Raw genomic sequence first — 18,224 nt, 5'->3', positions numbered from 1 at the left:
ACAGTAGGTGTTTGATAAAGGTCTGTAGAAGGAAATAAATGGAAAGTGGTTGGATGGACTCACATCCAAGTACCCATCCAGCGTGCTGTGTAATCATCCCACACTCACTATGCCCCCGAAACCTTGGTGGGTCCAAATCATAGGCCCAGCAACCCAGGGAGTGTGCCAGCAGTCTTTGGTGGAAAGTACCCCCTCCCATCCCAATGCTCACCCTTGCCTGTCCCCACTTTTTCCTGGTTGCAAGACATGCAGGCCCTGGAGCACAGAACAGCATGTCTGTGTGGGGGGTGGGGTGGGGGGCACATCTACAAAGTCCATGCCAGCACCTTGATCTTAGCCATCTATGGACCTCAGTTTCAACTTTGAAAAAAATAGTACTAATCTCTCACATTATGGGAAGGAGAGCTCAGTGCACTTATGAAGAGGACACGCTGGCATTTGATAGGTGATTTCCTAGATCAGCTGGAACTAATTGATTTATTTGGGGGAGGGATTTTTGCCCCGTGCAGCCAACAAATTCCAAGGGAAAGCCCCAGAAAGGACATTGTGCATGAATGTAGATGAGGCACTGCCTCGAAGGCCAAGCACAAGAGGTCCGGCCTTTAGCTGTCTCCAGAAATCCCTGAGGATTCCTCCTCTGGGACAGGCTGGCCGAAGCTCCGCCCCTTCTGCCTTTATGGCCCTGCCTTTCCTTTCAGCTGAGTTCATGGAAAGCAGGAAGGGGCAACATTAGTACTAACAGCAGCACTGAGATGCTTACTACCAAGGGTGCCCACGGTGTGGCATTAATTTAAATACTCCTGTTATTAATTTATGATCCCAGTTACTATTATTGCCAAGGTTATCCATCTCGACACAATTTAATATGACCCATGCTACCAGGCTGCGCCCGGGTTATTAATAATTTTCATGGTCCTGATCATTTAAGTCTTACTCGAACAATTACAAACAGCAATTGTTTACTATTATTAGCAGTATTTCTATGATCAAGCCCACACCCCCGACCACGATGAAACGCTGAGTGCTGCCGGGAGGGTGGCTGGGCAACGCATGAGGAGAGAGCCCTGAGCTAAGAGTTCGACCCAGGCACAGATGCCTCACAGCCCACCCCACCCCGCATGGCTTACTCCTGTGTGGTCTTAAGCAGGTTAAATCATCTCTCTCTGCCTCAACTTCCTCATCTGTAAAATGGAATTTTTTAAAAAAAGATCTTGTCTTGAACAGGCACGGTAAAAAACAAACGAGGTAACAATGTTCATCATGAGGAGAGACTCCAATGCATTTTACTCATAGAACACATATTTATTGAGCACATACTATATGCCCGCCTTCCTTTATCTGCACCTTCACCAGTGGCAGAAATTCCTGCTCCTAGTGTGCACTGGACTTGGATCTGACCATGTTCTTTGGGACAATATCAGAGGCCCTGTAACGACAGCCTGCCTGATCCTAACTCCCTAATGGTTGTGACTTTTGGCCTCAAACATGAATGTCCTTCAAAATTGTCTCCCTGACCCAGCCCTCTTTCCCTAATCCTCAGCACTTGCTGCCACCACTGGTTCAGATGGGCACGGGAGTGGGTTCAGGAACTGACCAGCAAAGGGGATCCGACAGGCAGTGTCAAGCAGGCAGCCGTTTTCATGGCAGGGTCCCTCGAATCATCTCCCATGGCAGAGCGGCACCCACAGAGGGCCCCACCCCCACCACACACACATGACAGCTTCCTGGACCTAAGGGCGGAGAGAATCACTGCAGGTCTATGTGGGGCTGGGGGTGGGGGTGGTGAGTCACTCCTGACATTGCATTGTCAGGAGTTAAAATGGCTTTGCCTCTCTCCTGTCCATCCCCCCACCCCTCTGTCACCCTGTCCCTCAGGGAGGCAGGCTCCTGACACACTCCCTGTTCTCCCTTTCCACGCGCGGGGACTCCTGACCTCAGGCTGTCTGGAGAACATTGCTCACAGCTCTCTGTGTCCAGCCCTAGGGAACCAGCCTGCAGCCCCAACCCACTTCTGAGCAGAAATGGGACAGCAGAAATAAAAACGTCTTAATGGGCCAGGAGAGTCGCACAATGATCTCCTGTAATCCCAACTTCCATGAAGGAGGGGTTAGGATCACCATTTTACAGAGGAAGAGACTGAGGCTCAAAGAGGTTAAGCCACTTGCCCAGGGACCCGCGGAAGGAAGCAGCGGTACCATGCCTGGCCACTGTCTCGCGCGAGGCCCCCCATAGTCACGCTTCTTGGAATGAACCCCCATGACCCAGTCATTCCTCATCCCCGTTCCAGCCCCTCCAGCCTTCACCCCAGCGAGCTGGGGAGATAGAACCTGCGTGTCAGAGAGGCTGCACTCTGCCCTCCGGTGCTGCCACTCAGGCGCCCCTCCTGACATGCATCCCAGAACCTGGGCTTGGGGGGCTTAGCTAGGCTGGGCAGAGGCAAGCCAGGGGGTGGTCTCTGCCTTTCTATCCAAGGGGTGATTGCTAAGCTCTCTGAGTGAGCGGTCACTCTTCCTGCTGCGGGAGGATCACCTCCCTTACCACTGGTTCTCCCGTCCAACCAGAGAGAGGGTGAAGGAAGACAGGCAAGGGGACAACAATTTCCGAGGGGGAGAGGGGCGGGGAGGGGCCAGGGTGCCCCCAGCTGCATCCCATCTGCCCTGGGCAGGCAGCCAGGCAAGGTAAGTGAAACCCGCTGTCCCCCATTAGGAGCTGGCTCGGTGGCTTTGAAGCGTGATGCAGTGATTACCTCGGAGCTGGCTCCTTCTGGGCCACAAGGGAGACTTGACCGATGCGGGGGACAGGGTGGGGCTCAGGCTGGTTTGGGGTCAGTGTGGTTTGATCCTGGAGCTGCATCAGTAGTAAAGGGGATGGGAGGAATGAGTCAATTTTGGAGTCCAGTTAGATTAACTGGAGCATCAAAGTGGGCCAGTTGCACTGTGTCCTCCCCCCTCGTCTGCTCCAGCCTGAGGCCGGTGCTCCCTTCCTGCCTCCACCCTGCCCTGCAGGGGGCCCGTCTGACCCGCATTGGTCAGCCTTCCCACCGCCCAGGCCTTCTGTGGGCTTTACTCCCACGGGAGTTGCCTTCTCTCTTCCTTCGACACAACAGTAGAGTTGATCCAAGACTCCTGTCTTCTCATTTGCTGTCTATTCTCTTCCTTCAGAGGCCAACCTCCCTCCCACCGGTGCCCCATTCTGTACCCACACCTCTTGCCAAGGAATCATAAGATTTGATCAATTCATTCACGTAGGAGTCAGGGACTTAATTTCTCCAGGTTTTGTGTCTTGGAGAAGAGTTTTTCCAGAGAGGGCAATGCTATACCCAAGTGCTTGAATGGAGACAGTTCCAGGCCTTGTGGTAAGGGCATGAGGGGAGAGATAAGGTGCCCCGTACCTCAGGGCAGCCATCTTCCTTTCTGACTTGAAGGGCCACCGTCCCCAGCCTTTCGGTCCAGCCCCTGCCTTCGTCTCCGTGGCACACATCCCCTCAAGTAGATTTCCTCTGGGAAATTCCTCCTGGCTCTCAACCTGGGTCCTTCCCAGCCCTGCAGGGTCGCAGAGCTGCCCTGCAGTTCTGAGGGACTCCGTCTTCTCTCTCACTTCTTATCCTGCATCTAAGAACAGTCAAGACACAATAAAGAAACACGAGGCCCTGGCCAGTTGGCTCAGCGGTAGAGCGTTGGCCTGGCGTGTGGGGGACCCGGGTTCGATTCCCGGCCAGGGCACACAGGAGAAGCGCCCATTTGCTTCTCCACCCCCCCCCCCCTCCTTCTTCTCTGTCTCTCTCTTCCCCTCCCGCAGCCGAGGCTCCATTGGAGCAAAGATGGCCCGGGCGCTGGGGATGGCTCCTTGGCCTCTGCCCCAGGCGCTAGAGTGGCAGGGCGACGCCCCGAAGGGGCAGAGCGACGCCCCCTGGTGGGCAGAGCGTCGCCCCCTGGTGGGCGTGCGGGGTGGATCCCGGTCGGGCGCATGCGGGAGTCTGTCTGTCTCTTCCCGTTTCCAGCTTCAGAAAAAAAAAAAAAAAAAAAAGAAACATGGAGTAGGGCGACGCCAAGGCTGGAGCCGTGTGAAGTCGGCAGGTGGGAAGGTGAGATGGTGTGGCATTGACCTGGCTGGAACATCGTCCCAGCGTCCCAGCGTGCAGAGGTCGCCGGTGTGGCATCGGCCCTGGCTGGAACATCGTCCCAGCGTGCAGAGGTCGTCGGCTCCGTCGCTGCTCGGCGCACGCGGAAACAGATGGATGTTCCTCTCTCTCTCTCTCTCTCTCTCTCTCTCTCTCTCAAATCAATAAATTAAAAATAATTTTTTTAAAGAGGAAGACGAGGCATCCGAAGACCCGGGGGGCCAGGCCAGCGTTTCTTCGCTGTGTGCCCTCAGGCCAGCCCCTTCCCCCGCTCTGAGCCTCAGTGTCCTCCTGTGCAGCACGGGCATAAGATGCCAGCCTCACGTAGTTCCAGGGGCCAGAGAGGCACTGAGTGAGCATGCACTGGAAGTCGAGAGAGCTAGAAGAATGTCATTTACTCTCGTTCTATTTGATGCTGCTGCTGGTGGTGACTTCTGGCCTGTAGGCTGGGGGCCGGATGAGGGGTGAGATGACGTTTCAGCACTGGAGATCCGGGGCTTTGGATTTGGGGCCTTCCTGATGCAGATAAGCACCAGAGCTGTGACCGGTCCTCAGGCTCAGCACAATTCCCACGGGAATCGCTGGGGGAGGAGACGTCCCAGGCCCCAGCTTATCTTCACTCTGGCTTGTCTGGGAAGTGGGGTCAAGTGCAATTGTCTGGGTTGGTTTCCAGCAGGGGAGGGCAAAGGGCATGGATGTACAGTCTGTTAAATTTCCCAGTCAAGCGAAGACCCCCAAGAGAGCTCAGAAAGGGAAGGAGCTGGAAGGGGAGGATTCCTTCCTGGTCCCCCATGTCAGGGCTCGATCTGTTGAGCTAGAGACCCTGAGACAGGACTGAACGTTTTTTTAAGTTTTTTTTGTTTTTTAAAGATTTTATTTATTCATTTTAGAGAGGGGAGAGAGAGAGAGAAAGAGAGAGAGAGAGAGAGGAGGGGGAGGAGCAGGAAGCATCATCTCCCATATGTGCCTTGACCAGGTAAGACCAGGGTTTCGAACTGGCGACCTCAGCGTTCCAGGTCGACGCTTCATCCACTGCGCCACCACAGGTCAGGCAGGACTGAATGTTTAAGAACAGGCCTGAGTGGCCAGCTATCCTGCACCAACTGTCTCAGTCACATCCACTCCATTTGCTGGCTGAATGCCTCTGTCTGAGGAGAGAGAAGAGACAGCCCAGTCCTGGGGGAGGCAGAGCCCTGCCCTGGAAGGCCCCTACTCTGAAGAGGAGAGGGCTGCAGTTTCCTCTTCCAGGGGAGCGCAGAGACGGGCCTGCGACATAGAGAGGGACTTCAGTGCCACTGTCCTTTCCCACACTCTCCAGGGAGTGAAGAGGGGGTGGCAGGCCATGACCTTGGGGATCTTCTAGTCTAAGGGGTTCTCTGATCAAATAGCAGTGTTTCACATCTTGGCAGGAAGTCCTGGACCTGGGAGTGGAAGTCACCCCCCCAGGCCATCTATAGTTGGGGAAACTGAGGCTCAGAGAAGTGCACGACATGTTCCAAAGAAGGGAATTTCTTTTTTTTTCTTTTTTAAAGAGGAGAGAGAGAGAGAGAGAGAGAGGGGGGGGGGAGGAGCAGGAAGCATCAACTCCCATATGTGCCCTGACCAGGCAAGCCCAGGGTTTCGAACTGGTGACCTCAGTGTTCCAGGTCGAAGCTTTATCCACTGCACCACCCCAGGTCAAGCAAAGAAGGGACTTTTTAAATCAGTTTCAGCAGGGTGTGATGAAGAAGGCTCTGGGCCAGGAGGCCAGGGACGGGGGGCCTCCCTTCAGCATTGGCCCAACTCCCTGCGCAACCTGGGACCACCAATGCGCCTCTTAGGGCGTTTCCCACGTGTGACATGAAGGAGACGGCTCTTCCCAGACTGTGCTGCTTCTTCTCCCTGGGAAGTCTGAGGGCAGGTTTTCATCCAGCCCCAGCCCGGCCTAGCCGAAGGTTCCCCGGGGGAGGGGCAGCAGGTGCAGGCAGGCTCGGGCAGGCGGGCCACCTCCTGAAGGAGCCAGCTGGTGGAGGAAGCGCTGAGTCGGCACTCAGAGCCCAGCCACCTCCGCTCCTGTTCCATTATTCATCCCTGTAAGAGGCTCTCCCTCCTGCCCGACCCAGGCCCGGTCTCCGAGAAATGCCTTTGCCTCCCCACCAACATCCCCCCTCAGCTGGAAACTCTTAAGCAAAAAGGTCGTCAAGATGATTAAATGCGAACAGATTTTCAGTTCTTTTTCCACTTTAATTAAAAATGTGCTCTTCGTTCAGAGGAAGCTGGAGACAGAATAGCGGCTCCCCAAAGGCCCCTGGGCTGAACCGTGGGGGGGCACTCAGAGATGTCTGCCGGTTGGCCTGGGTGGCCTGGGGTCAGGGGTTCGGTCTGGATCTGCCCTGTGCCCACAGGCCCTGTCCATGAAAGGCACCAGGATCCCCAAGGCCTCTGGACACTGGCGACAAAGCCAGAACAGGGGCAGGGGCGGGCAAGCAGGTCTGCGCCCTGGACAGAGGGTAGGAGTGGGCTGGGGAGCCAAAGGAGTGCCATTTCCACAGGCCCTCCCTGCTGGGGAGTCCCCAGTCTCGGGTGGGAACAGGTCACTGTCCCCAAGAAGGGCTCGGGTATGACTGAGGATTCAGGAAGTCAGGATAGAAAATGAGAACTGGGTATGTAACTTCCAAGACAACCTAGAAGGAAACACAGGAGTGGCCCAAAGTACCTACGGACATCAGGGTGAACTTGGGGGGCAGCGAGTGGCCCAAAGTACCTACGGACATCAGGGTGAACTTGGGGGGCAGCGAGTGGCCCAAAGTACCTACGGACATCAGGGTGAACTTGGGGGCAGCGAGTGGCCCAAAGTACCTACGGACATCAGGGTGCACTTGGGGGCAGCAAGTGGCCCAAAGTACCTACGGACATCAGGGTGAACTTGGGGGCAGCGAGTGGCCCGAAGTACCTACAGACATCAGGGTGAACTTGGGGGCAGCGAGTGGCCCGAAGTACCTGCGGACATCAGGGTGAACTTGGGGGGCAGCGAGTGGCCCAAAGTACCTACGGACATCAGGGTGAACTTGGGGGCAGCGAGTGGCCCAAAGTACCTACGGACATCAGGGTGAACTTGGGGGGCAGCGAGTGGCCCAAAGTACCTACGGACATCAGGGTGAACTTGGGGGGCAGCGAGTGGCCCAAAGTACCTACGGACATCAGGGTGAACATGGGGGCAGCGAGTGGCCCGAAGTACCTACGGACATCAGGGTGAACTTGGGGGCAGCGAGTGGCCCAAAGTACCTGTGGACATCAGGGTGAACTTGGGGGCAGCGAGTGGCCCAAAGTACCTACGGACATTCAGGGTGAACTTGGGGGCAGTGAGTGGCCCGAAGTACCTGCGGACATCAGGGTGAACTTGGGGGCAGCGAGTGGCCCAAAGTACCTACGGACATCAGGGTGAGCTTGGGGGCAGCGAGTGGCCCAAAGTACCTACGGACATCAGGGTGCACTTGGGGGGCAGCGAGTGGCCCGAAGTACCTACGGACATCAGGGTGAACTTGGGGGGCAGCGACTGGCCCAAAGTACCTGCGGACATCAGGGTGAACTTGGGGGCAGCGAGTGGCCCGAAGTACCTACGGACATCAGGGTGAACTTGGGGGGCAGCGAGTGGCCCAAAGTACCTACGGACATCAGGGTGAACTTGGGGGGCAGCGAGTGGCCCAAAGTACCTACGGACATCAGGGTGAACTTGGGGGGCAGCGAGTGGCCCAAAGTACCTACGGACATCAGGGTGAACTTGGGGGCAGCGAGCAGCCCAGGCAGGCTTCCCACAGGAGGACCACAGGTCCAGGGAACGGCTGGGAGGGCTGCCGTGCAGGGCAGGGGTGGGATGGCCCTGGGAAAGGGGTGAGACAGAGACATGGCATGCTTGTTGCAAAGATGGGAAGATGGGGAGCAGGAGGAGGCCAGCTGGAGGACTTGACCCTTTTTTCTCTCTCCCCCCTTCTGCCAGAGATCAGAAGTTCAGAGAAGTGCCAGGGGAAGGGATTTGAGACACTGAGAACACCCACAGGGGTGGGGGAGGGAAGGAGGGGAGGAGGGAAGGGCAGGGGAGCTGGCACAGGCTGCAGGAACACCAGGAGCCCACTGGCCCGTGGTCACTGATCCCATTTCCGGTCTGGCCCCAACCCTTGGCAGGCCATGGGGCAGAGTTTCCCTCCAGCGTGTAAGAGAGGATGGTTGTGTCTGAAGAGCTTCATGCTCCGCACCACCTCTGTGCCCTGCCGTTCGGAAAGCAGAATGCAGAAGTGGCCGCCTGGGCCCAGAAAGAAAGGCATCCCACCGCTTTCTGTACCTGTGCTGGGTGGTCCCATCTGCCCTCCACTGGGGAATAAGGAGTTGGTCCTTAACTGCAGGAAGAAAAGAGATCCCTTCGTAGTGAATCACCCTAGTGTTGGGGGGCAGCCCAGAGACCAACCCGCCACCCAGCCCCCGGGCCGGGAAGCAAGCAGTTCCATCAGCTTGGGGGAGGGGTCACACTCTGCAGAGAGGCATTCAGGGCCCTTCAGACCCCCACCCACATCCTTCCAGCCCCATCTTCACCACCAGCTCCCCTCCCACCCTGAGTTCCTCCAGAGGGAGGGAAACCACCAACTCAGAAAGGCTCCCAGGGGAGGTCACACATGCATGGGGCTCTGGCCCAGGAAAGGGCCCCCCAGGACAGGGAGGAGAGGGGCTGGAAGGGAGCAGTGCACGTGGAACTGCTGAGTGACCAGTTAGGGGCAGCATTAGGGATGCAGGAAGCAAATGGGTAGAGATGGAGCTGGCCATGTGTTTTGGGGTATGCAGAAGGCCCCTTGTTCTTGTTGGTGATGGGTCATTCTCTCCAGCTGAAATGCCCATCCTGTCTCCAAGGGATAGCCAGCAGGCTCCAAGTCAAAACCTCCTACTTTTCCAAGAATTGCTCCCGTTTCACCTTTTCTCATTCCAAATTTGGTGACTGGATCCTGGCTGTCTCTGGCCCCCATCAGCCTGGTCCTCCGGCCTCTCTCTCCCCGGCTGCTTCAGTAGAATGGACGTTTGTGCCCGGACCTTGGGTGTCGCCTCCCTCACTCTCCCAGTTCACGCACTAACACCCAGACTAGAGCCTGGCTGTCTCTGGCCCCCATCAGCCTGGTCCTCCGGCCTCTCTCTCCCCGGCTGCTTCAGTAGAATGGACGTTTGTGCCCGGACCTTGGGTGTCGCCTCCCTCACTCTCCCAGTTCACGCACTAACACCCAGACTAGCAGCCGGCGCGTGCTTCTCCCGGAAGGAAATTTAGCTGCGAGATGAGAGGGTGCTGACCTGACACTAGATGGATGGGACCTGACACCTGGATTCCCACAGCCTGAGTCGTCCCCCCCACACACACTCATCTGAAGCAGCTGTGACCCCAGCAGCCCCCACGCCTTTGGCCTTCTGTCCTTCGCTCTCCTTAGCAAGACCAGGGGCTCCGCGGCAGGGAGCGAGTAGCCTATTTTGACAGCCCAAATGGAGCAGTGTGGGGAGGGGTAGCCGGCAGGGCGGGAAGCGTGTCTCTGTTGGCGGGCACTGCCTTGCCCGGAACTCGCTTTTCCTCCCCAGTGTTAATTATCAAAATTAACCGAACACTATAAATAACCCAACTCGGAGACTTAAAGAGCCTCACTTCTAATTAATTCATTTCCAATCAAGACACTTCTACGCCCCCCCTACCCTAGAATCTGAGGGATGGGAACCTCATTGTGCAGCTTTTCAGATATTGGATTGGACTGGCCCCCTTGCTCTTGGAGCTGGGACCGCGCGGAGGAGAGAGAGGGGGGAGGAGGAAAAACACTCAGCTTCCTTGGAAGGAGGTAGACTATAAATAACCCCATATTGGTTCGTTTGATGGACGACACTCGGGTCTCGATTGGCTTTTGTTGGAATGAGGAGACACAGAGGCTGGGGGGGTGGGGTGGAGGAGACTTCCATCTGCCTCCTCCTTTACTGGGCAATAAATTTAAAGCAAGACCGTGAGCACCATCCAAGGCCTCTGGGTTGGCTAGAGCTGGGGAGACCGATCGATCGATGGAGGAGGAGGAGGAGGGATGAGAAGGGGGTGGAGAGAAAGAAAGAGAAAACGCAAGCTCTGGATGAGTACGGGGACAGGGAAAGAATGGGAAGGGGAGAAGAGAAAGGAAGAGAGAAGGAGAGAGGAGAAAAATGAGGGAGGAGAAAGGAGGAAGACAGATTAAAAAAAAAAAAAAAGAAAAGAAAAGGGCAGGAGAGGGAGGAAGTGACAGGAGAGAAAAGAGTTGGGAGGAGCGCTGGCACCCTGACCTGGTGCCGTGCAGCTCGCGGAGACCAGACAGCTGCCGGGGCCCAGCCAGATCCTCGCGTGTTTCCCCACCCAGAGCTGTTGGCATCCTTTGAGAAATCGTGTGGCCTGTGCGCCCCACCCAAGTGCCCAGCAGCCCCCAGCAGGCAGGCCCTAGCTCTTGGCTCCCTGCCTCCCGTGGAATCTGCTCATTGTCTTTCTTTCTGGACCTAGTGCCCTGCTGGACACGAGTAGAGGACAGGGGAGGTGTGGACAGAGATGCAGTCAGAGGAGAAGAGAGAAGAGAGAGACAGAAGGGGAGAAAGGAGACAGAAGCAGAGGCACAAAGAGGAGAAAGAGAGGCTGAGCTCAAGAGAAGGAGAGAAAAGCAGAGACTTAGTGACAGGCGGAGATGGACAGAAGGAGAAGGAGAGGGGAGAGAGTGGCTCTGACTCAGTGGGCCTTGTCCACTGGGGGTCCAGATCCCAGGGCCAGCCGGGGCTGAGGCCTGGGGTGCCAGTCCTGGGTGGGCTCCCTTGACTGCCATGATATTGGGCAGCTGATGTCTGTCCTCTGAACTCTGGCTTACTCATCAGCATCGTGGTTGTAACATCTGCCCTTTCATCCTCCTAAAGTTGGCATGAAGATTAAAGGGGGTTAAATGCACACAAAAATCTTAACTAGGTGGCTGGCGAAAACGAGTGCTCAGTTCGAAGTGGCTGTTATTATTACCAGCGGTACTAATAGAGGTACTGATCCTAATAGCAATGTTAGTTTCATCTTCCTTATCTAACTCCTGGTTGTGGGTGTCGCCAGGTGGACACACCTTCTCCTCCAGAAAGGCGAACCTTTGCACCAGCCACACTGCTCACCAGACTGGGGTCCCTGAGAGCAGGGCTGTGGCCTCTGCCCCATACCGGGGGCTTCCTGAACTGTGTCTTCCATCAGGCTGGGAATTCCCTGGGTGGGGGCAGCCAGGTTCTTTCGCCTCTGAGCACCCGGCCCTGGCCTGTCGAGGGCAGAGGCTTCCATGCATGGAGAGGGCTGTTGACCGGCTAGTGGAGTGGCTGCCTGTGGACCTCGTGGCCTAGGGGTCTGACTCGGCCTCTCATCACCTCTGCTGCCTCCCAGCCTCCTGCTCCAGCCCACCTGGTCCTCCTGCTCCAGCTGGGATCAAGGGGATGAGCCAGGTGGGGAGAGGGGCCCTTTCACCTACATCCTGCCTCTGGGCCTCTCCTGTCGGTGAGCTGGGGAGGGGGCTGCTGGGAGCCAGCCCCCAGGCAATCTGATCTTCATTAGGCCCTTCTCTGGTTCTCATTACCATGGCCCAGGCCTCTTCGGAAACGTGTAATTTCCCCGTGGCATTTCTCTCCTTCCTCTGCCTTTTGAGATCCCTCTCCCATCTCAGTCCTCCTCAGAGGAACCCCCTCCAGTGGACCAGCAATAGAGAGTCACCAAGCTTTATGAGGGAGCTATGATCCTCAATCTGAGCCCAACTCTGGAGCTCAGGGAGACAGCGTGCTGCCTTTCTTCTTAAATAGAAAGTAACTTCCCTCTCACCCCTTCCTTCCCTCCTCGGTCCCCCAATTCCTCCCCTCCCCCACTTGTAGCATACACTCCCAGAGTCTGAGAGTGGGCTGCAGACTGCCCCACTGGGGCCCCACGGAAGGTCCCTGTCGGGCCCCACGGCTCCCAGCCTTGTGTCTGCACTGGAGGTGGCAAGCAGGAATGAATGAGCCGCATGAATGCTCAAACAGACAAATGAAGACAGGGCAGCAGGAGAGAGAGGCAGAAGAACTCGGCCAAAGGAAATACTGAAGCCAGTGACGCTCATCATCCCGGTCTATTTCTCCAGCCTCATCACCCACCGTATTCCCTTTTGGAACTGTCTCATTCCCTCCTACTTGTCATTTACACTTTGGCATAAAAATCACCTCCTCCAGGAAGCCCTTCATTTTGACCATGTGAACCTCAGGCACACTGCTATCCCTTGTGGCATATCAGCAAAGGTCAGTGATTGCCTCTCCCCTTCTGGGTACTCAGCCCTTGGGGAAGGGAGTGATATGCTTGGCGTCTATTCGGGGGTCCCCCTTGCCTAACGTGGGCCTGTGGGTGAATGGGTGCATGGCTACAGGAGTGAATGATCGAAGGAGCAGAGGAACCAACAGCAGCATAAACACCACCCATAGTGGATCAGGGAAGGCAAAGAAGGCATGCCCCTCTATGAACTTTATGTAGTCAATAAAAACTATAATTAGGAAGCAAGGGGTAGCACTGAGAGAGTAATAAGCAGAAAAAAAGTGAAATTGCAACTCTATCTAAATTCAATTTGCCATGTGCTCAAGGACCAGAAGGGAGCGATTGTATGTGTTTTTCTTTTTTAAAAATTCTCCTTTAATGCTGGATTATTATGTTTACAATTCACAAATGACTTTTTAAGGACTTACTGATGCCTTAAAAAGGCCGGGAGGAATCCCCAGATGAACAGAGGAGTGTGGGCAGGGGCTTCCCCACCATCTCTGCCTCATGCCTCTGGCTCCTCACAGCTCCCCTTCCCTCCCGCAGGACTGGACAGTGGCCTGGCCTAGCCCAGATCCGCGGAAGGAGGGAGAGAGCACCCTGCCTGCAGAGGAGGGCGGGGCCTGGACAGCCTTGATTAAGTGTCTGAATGGATAGGCCTGGGCAGTGCCCAGAGGGAGCGTGGCAGACATTGTTCCTGTGCTCTGGGGCTTTCAGGATGTTCCGGACACACAGATGGACAGACATGGATGGGCAGCCAGTAACAAATATAAAACAGAATGTGAAATCAAACTCTGTGTGTGTACACATACATATAAGGTAACCCTCTTTCTTCCCCTCTACCTGGCGAACTCCTATTCACACTTCAAGGCCCAATTCATTTGTCCAGTCAACCATGTATTCATTTGTCATGGATATCTTTTGCCAGCATCACTTTGCCCTTTTTTAACTCATGTGAAACCTCCTCTTCCAAACTCTTTTGTGGGGAGTTTACTTTCACTCCACCTTCATTCACCCCCTCTGCCCACTCCAGGAATGGTCATGTGATCAAAGCCTAGTGAATTAGTGTATACCCCTGGCCATGTGATTGGTTCAAGGAGAGGCATATCACTAAATTTACACAGTGAGAGTCAGCTCTGGGCTTGATGTGGGACTACAGGGAGAGAAGTGCTTTTTTCATGCTGGGGTGCTGAGCTAGAATATTGTAAGCCTTTTTACTGTCCCTTGGGAAGAGCCTGGCTGAGAATAAGGCCAACCCAAGAAGGAAACAGAAACAACAGGTTCTCAGTGACAACATTGACACCAGCACCCAGCTTTGCCAGGACCTGGACCCTAAACCTACTCCAGGAAATTTCAGTTATGTTGAACCATAGATTCTCTTTTTTTTGCTTAATTCCATCGAGATGGCTTTCGGGACTGACAACCCAAATGCTCCGGACGAATGCATCATTCATTTACCACGTACCGACTGTGCTCCTGCTTCGTGCCAGGAGCTGGGTGCTGGAATCCAAGGATGACCGGGCACAGCCCCTGCCATCGAGGAGCTCAGAGTCACCTGAGCTCTGTCTGGATGTTGCCCATCTGTGCCACGTGGCCAGCTCCCCTAGACAGTGAGCCCTGTTCTCCACTCTGCTCCCCAGCAATATGTTCACATTATTCATTCAACCAATAGTCATTAGCTGCCTACAGCATGCCAGGCTCTGTGGTTCCTCCTATTGTCCAATTTTATGACAATAGAATTGTCTATAGTCAATTAAGTCCTATGTCTACATCTGTCCCTGCCTCTGCCTCTTAGATGATGAGCTCTTTAATAATGGGAGCCCTCTTGGCGATTCCCCGGTGCCCAGGCAGTGTCTGACACCTGCCAGTTCCTCGTGTTTGTTGAATGAATGTGAACGAGTACGTGTCTCTATATGTTTGTGTGTGCTGGGGTGAGGCAATGGACAGCCAAGGAGAAGGACAATGTGATATGGAACAGAAGGGCCCGGATGGTTCTAGATCCAGCTAGGGCTCTGCCAAAGAAATCAGCCCTCTGCTCTTATCAATCCAGCAAGCCATCTGCAGATGCATTCCACGTATTTGCACCACAAGCATCTCTGTCTCTGCACCAGGTCTGGAAATTCTGCCTTCCCCCAAGCCCCGCCCATGGTGTTCCACCTGGCCGCTACCTGGGCGGTGTGAGCTGTCATCGTGGCCCCTCACTCTCAGGTTTGGGTACTTGCAGGGGCTGATGGAGCCATTTGTTCTTCACATAGCCCTCTCTCACATGGCTGACTGAATCTTTCTCCGGGCACCTTCCCTCCCTGTTCTCATCTTCATCTTTGCTGTGCCCTCTCCTCCCTCATCTCTTTCTCTTTTCTCTCCTTTTTGCCCATCTCTCTCTCTGTTCCCCATTCCTTTCCCTTCTTCTCATCTGTTCCTCCAGCTTTCCCATATTCCCACTAGGTCATTCCTCCCAGCCCATGTCTGCAGCTGGGTAAATTTCTGTAAACAATTAAGTTTGTAATAAATTCAATTGTATTACATCCTTATTAGAAGCTTATAGCATTTGGGAAGAGGGACTTGGGCGGCTAAGAGGCTGATATCCTCTCTGACGGCTGAGTGCCTGGAAGCGAAGCGCTCCCATTTTCAAATTAACTTCAGCTTCACATATTTCATTATCTCCCCACATTTCCCCCTGTCGAGTCATCTCAAGCTTTTCTCTTTCCTGCCTCTCTGCCTGAGTTTCTCCTCTTCTACCTTCCTCCAGTCCCAGGAGATAGTCTCTTGCAGTAGGAAGAATGCAGGCTATACAGCAAGAAGGACTTCCCAGTTGGTAGGACATTAAGAGAATCCTTATATAGAAGGAGAGAATGGAAGGAAGGTGAGTCTTCATCAGTGGAGAATGGTGGTCATGGGTGGGAGAGGGGGAGACCAGCCTCTTCAGCCCCAAGACCTGGGAACTTGGGACCCACAGAGCAGCTGACTTGGGTCTCCTAGCTCAAGACTCTGGATGGAGAGTGGGAGAAAACAGCTGTACACATCTGGAAGATGCTTGCCCAGCTCCGTTAGTCCAGGCACCAGCCAACTGTATTTGATGTCTGATCTTGCCTTCAGTGCAGGGAGGAAGCCAGTGGGGACTGCTCATGGAGACACTCCCTGCCACCAGCCTGGCTCCCCTCCCCTGGTCCCCTGACAGCTCAAGGCAACTTCCAAGGCATAAATGAAATGCCAGAAAACCGAACATTGACCCCCCCCCATCACCACCACAGTGGAGCCAAAGCCAATTCCCCGTGGGTGGGGTGGGGTGCTGGAGCCTCCCGCCCGCCTGCACCCCTCCCCATGCCTTTGTGTTTGGCCCAGGCCCGAGGAGAGAGGCTGGGTGCCAGACCACAGTCACGCCTCGTTTTGGTTCCTTTTGCAGAGGACAGGTAATTAATCGAAGAATTTTTTTTTAGGGAAGCAGGGAGTGAGTCATAAAGGGCTTATTTGGGAGAGAAAGTGTTTGCGGGTAGCAAGGAAAAGCAGCAAACAGCTACTAAGTAGGACCGGAATTTTTAGCAGGGAATGCAAAGCTGCTGTGCATTTATTGAGGGCCTGCTAGGTGCATATATACACAGGTGAATAGGATGGTCCACTGGGGGAGGTGGAGGTAGATATATAAGCAGATATAGCAGGTGACAAGGGTGATAGAGGTACCCACGGAGTGGACAGAAGGTCGTGTACCTGCTAAGGGAAGGCTTCACGGAGGCAATGATACCTGAGCTGGGATGAAAAGGGTGACTCTAAGCCAGCCAGGCAGAGATGAAGGGAAAAAGCCTTCCAGGTCGTAGAGTGGCACTAACATAGACTTGGGGTGTTTGGGGAGAATGAATGTAACCCTTGGGTTGCTGCAAAGAGTGTGAGCGTGTGTAGGTGGTGGGCGGGCCGAGGCAGAGCTGGAAACATCTCGTATCTACTAACCCTTCACATTTGCACAGCATTTTGCAAATTGTGAAGTGCTTTTCAAAGTCTGAATTTCATCTCACCTTCACCACAACCCACGGGAAGGAGGTTTTAGACGCCCAGTGTAGGAATGAGGAAACTGGGGCTCAGAGAAATCAAAGGGTTGACCGAACTGCATCTGAACAGAGTGAGCCCTGTGCAGTGTCTGGCCCTTGTGAGGCCTTTACGTTGGGGCAGGTGGAGGTGAGTGGGTGTCCACACAGATGCACCTGGGGCCCCAGCTTAGACCCAGGAACAGAGAAACGGGGGGGTGGGGGCGGGATGGAGGGGCAGCTCAGGCAGGCTTCCTCGAAGAGGGACACAAAGTGGGGGAAAGCTGTGTGAAATTGGGGGAGGCAGGGGTGGGGACACAGTAGGCTCACCTGTCACAAAGCAAGTAGCTGATTGAGTATTGGATTGAATCGCAATGCAGCAAAGGAGGGATGAGCTGGAATGACAGAGACAAGAAAGGTCTGAAGGCAGGCCTGAGGGACCCCAGGCACAGCAAGTAATGGTGGCTTTACATGGGAGACAGTGTGGGGAGGTGGTTAAGAATGGGCTCTTAAGTGGGCTTTAGAGCAGGAAGGAGCTGGGTTCAAATCCCAGCTTCGCAGGTTTCTACCACTGACCAGCTCAGAGGAGTGAGAATCAAATAGGCGAATGCTTAGCACAGAACATGCTATGTGACATGTGTGCTCATTATAAGATGTCTCATGAGAAAATAATGGTAGAAACAGAACTTTTGAAAAAAAATGAATATTTATTAGTAACTACTGTGTGCTAGGAGCTGAGTAAGAAGATTCTACATATAAGTTAGAGTTTTCAAGATTTACTGGGTCATAAGACTCACTGGGGTGACTTATATCCTCTAGGGGAACTAAAACAAGGGTCCCAAGTGGTTAAGCTCAAGCAAGTTTGAGGAATACTAACAGGTGAGAATAGCTAAAGAAGGCCTGTTCTAGCATTGCGAGGGTGCAAAAAAGGGGCAGAGGGACCCAAGGCTGATGGAGTGGAAGGCAGGTGCTGGTGCGGTCCAAGCCAGAAAGATAAGGGACAGCTGGGGTATATTATATATCTATTGCCGCATACAAGTTATCCTAAAACTTAGAGGTCTGAAACAGTTTCAACCATTTATTATCTCACGTAGTTTCTGCAGGTTAGGAATTTGGGAGCAGCTTAACCGGGTAGTTCGAGTTAGAGATCTCTTGGGAGGTCACAGTCAGATGTCACCTGGAGCTGCCGTTGTCTGAAGGCTTTACTGGAGCTGCAGGATCCACTTCCAAGATGGTACACTCACCCGGTGCGACGCTGGCTGTTGGCTGGGAGCCTCAGCACATGGGGCTCTCCAGAGGGCTGCTTGAAGGTCCTTACGACATGGCAGCCACTGGCGTCACCCTCAAGCAAGTGATCTGGGAGAGAACAAGAAGGAAGTCACTTATCTTTTACGACCTGACCTTGAAAGTCACACTGTCATTTCTGCAATATGCTATTGGTTATACCCCCATGGCCCTGTTCAAGTGGGAGGGGACTCAGAACATGAAAACCAGGAGGTGAGGTTCATGGAGACCACGTTAGAGACTGGCTACCTCGCAAGGTCTGATCACCTCCGTTTTACAGATGGAGAAAACTGAGGCTTACCCAGCTTTACTCTGGTCACCCAAAGCAGAGGCTTGAACCCTGACTTCCCGCCTCGAAGCCCAGCATCTTTCTACCACCCCCAAGGTCCTGGGAGATGAACCCACTGGTGGTGAAGCCTAGGTCTGTGTGCCCCCAGCTGGGCGGAAGGGAGGGCTGACAATCAGGCCTCCCAGGCTTGAGAAATAAATATAATCACATGTTTGC

The 18,224-nt window shown here is 54.4% G+C and overlaps 1 protein-coding gene across 3 annotated transcripts in view; it reads right to left on the bottom strand.

The window, feature by feature from the left end:
* ABI3 (ABI family member 3) overlaps positions 1-18,224 on the bottom strand; it is a 523,965-nt gene that overhangs the window by 286,536 nt on the left and 219,205 nt on the right. The gene's annotated exons all lie outside the window — the stretch shown is intronic.

Source organism: Saccopteryx leptura, chromosome 2, assembly GCF_036850995.1.
Source record: "Saccopteryx leptura isolate mSacLep1 chromosome 2, mSacLep1_pri_phased_curated, whole genome shotgun sequence".
Lineage (NCBI taxonomy): Eukaryota > Metazoa > Chordata > Mammalia > Chiroptera > Emballonuridae > Saccopteryx > Saccopteryx leptura.
The sequence above is the reverse complement of the archived record's forward strand: the minus strand, read 5'-3'. Positions and strand labels throughout refer to the sequence as shown.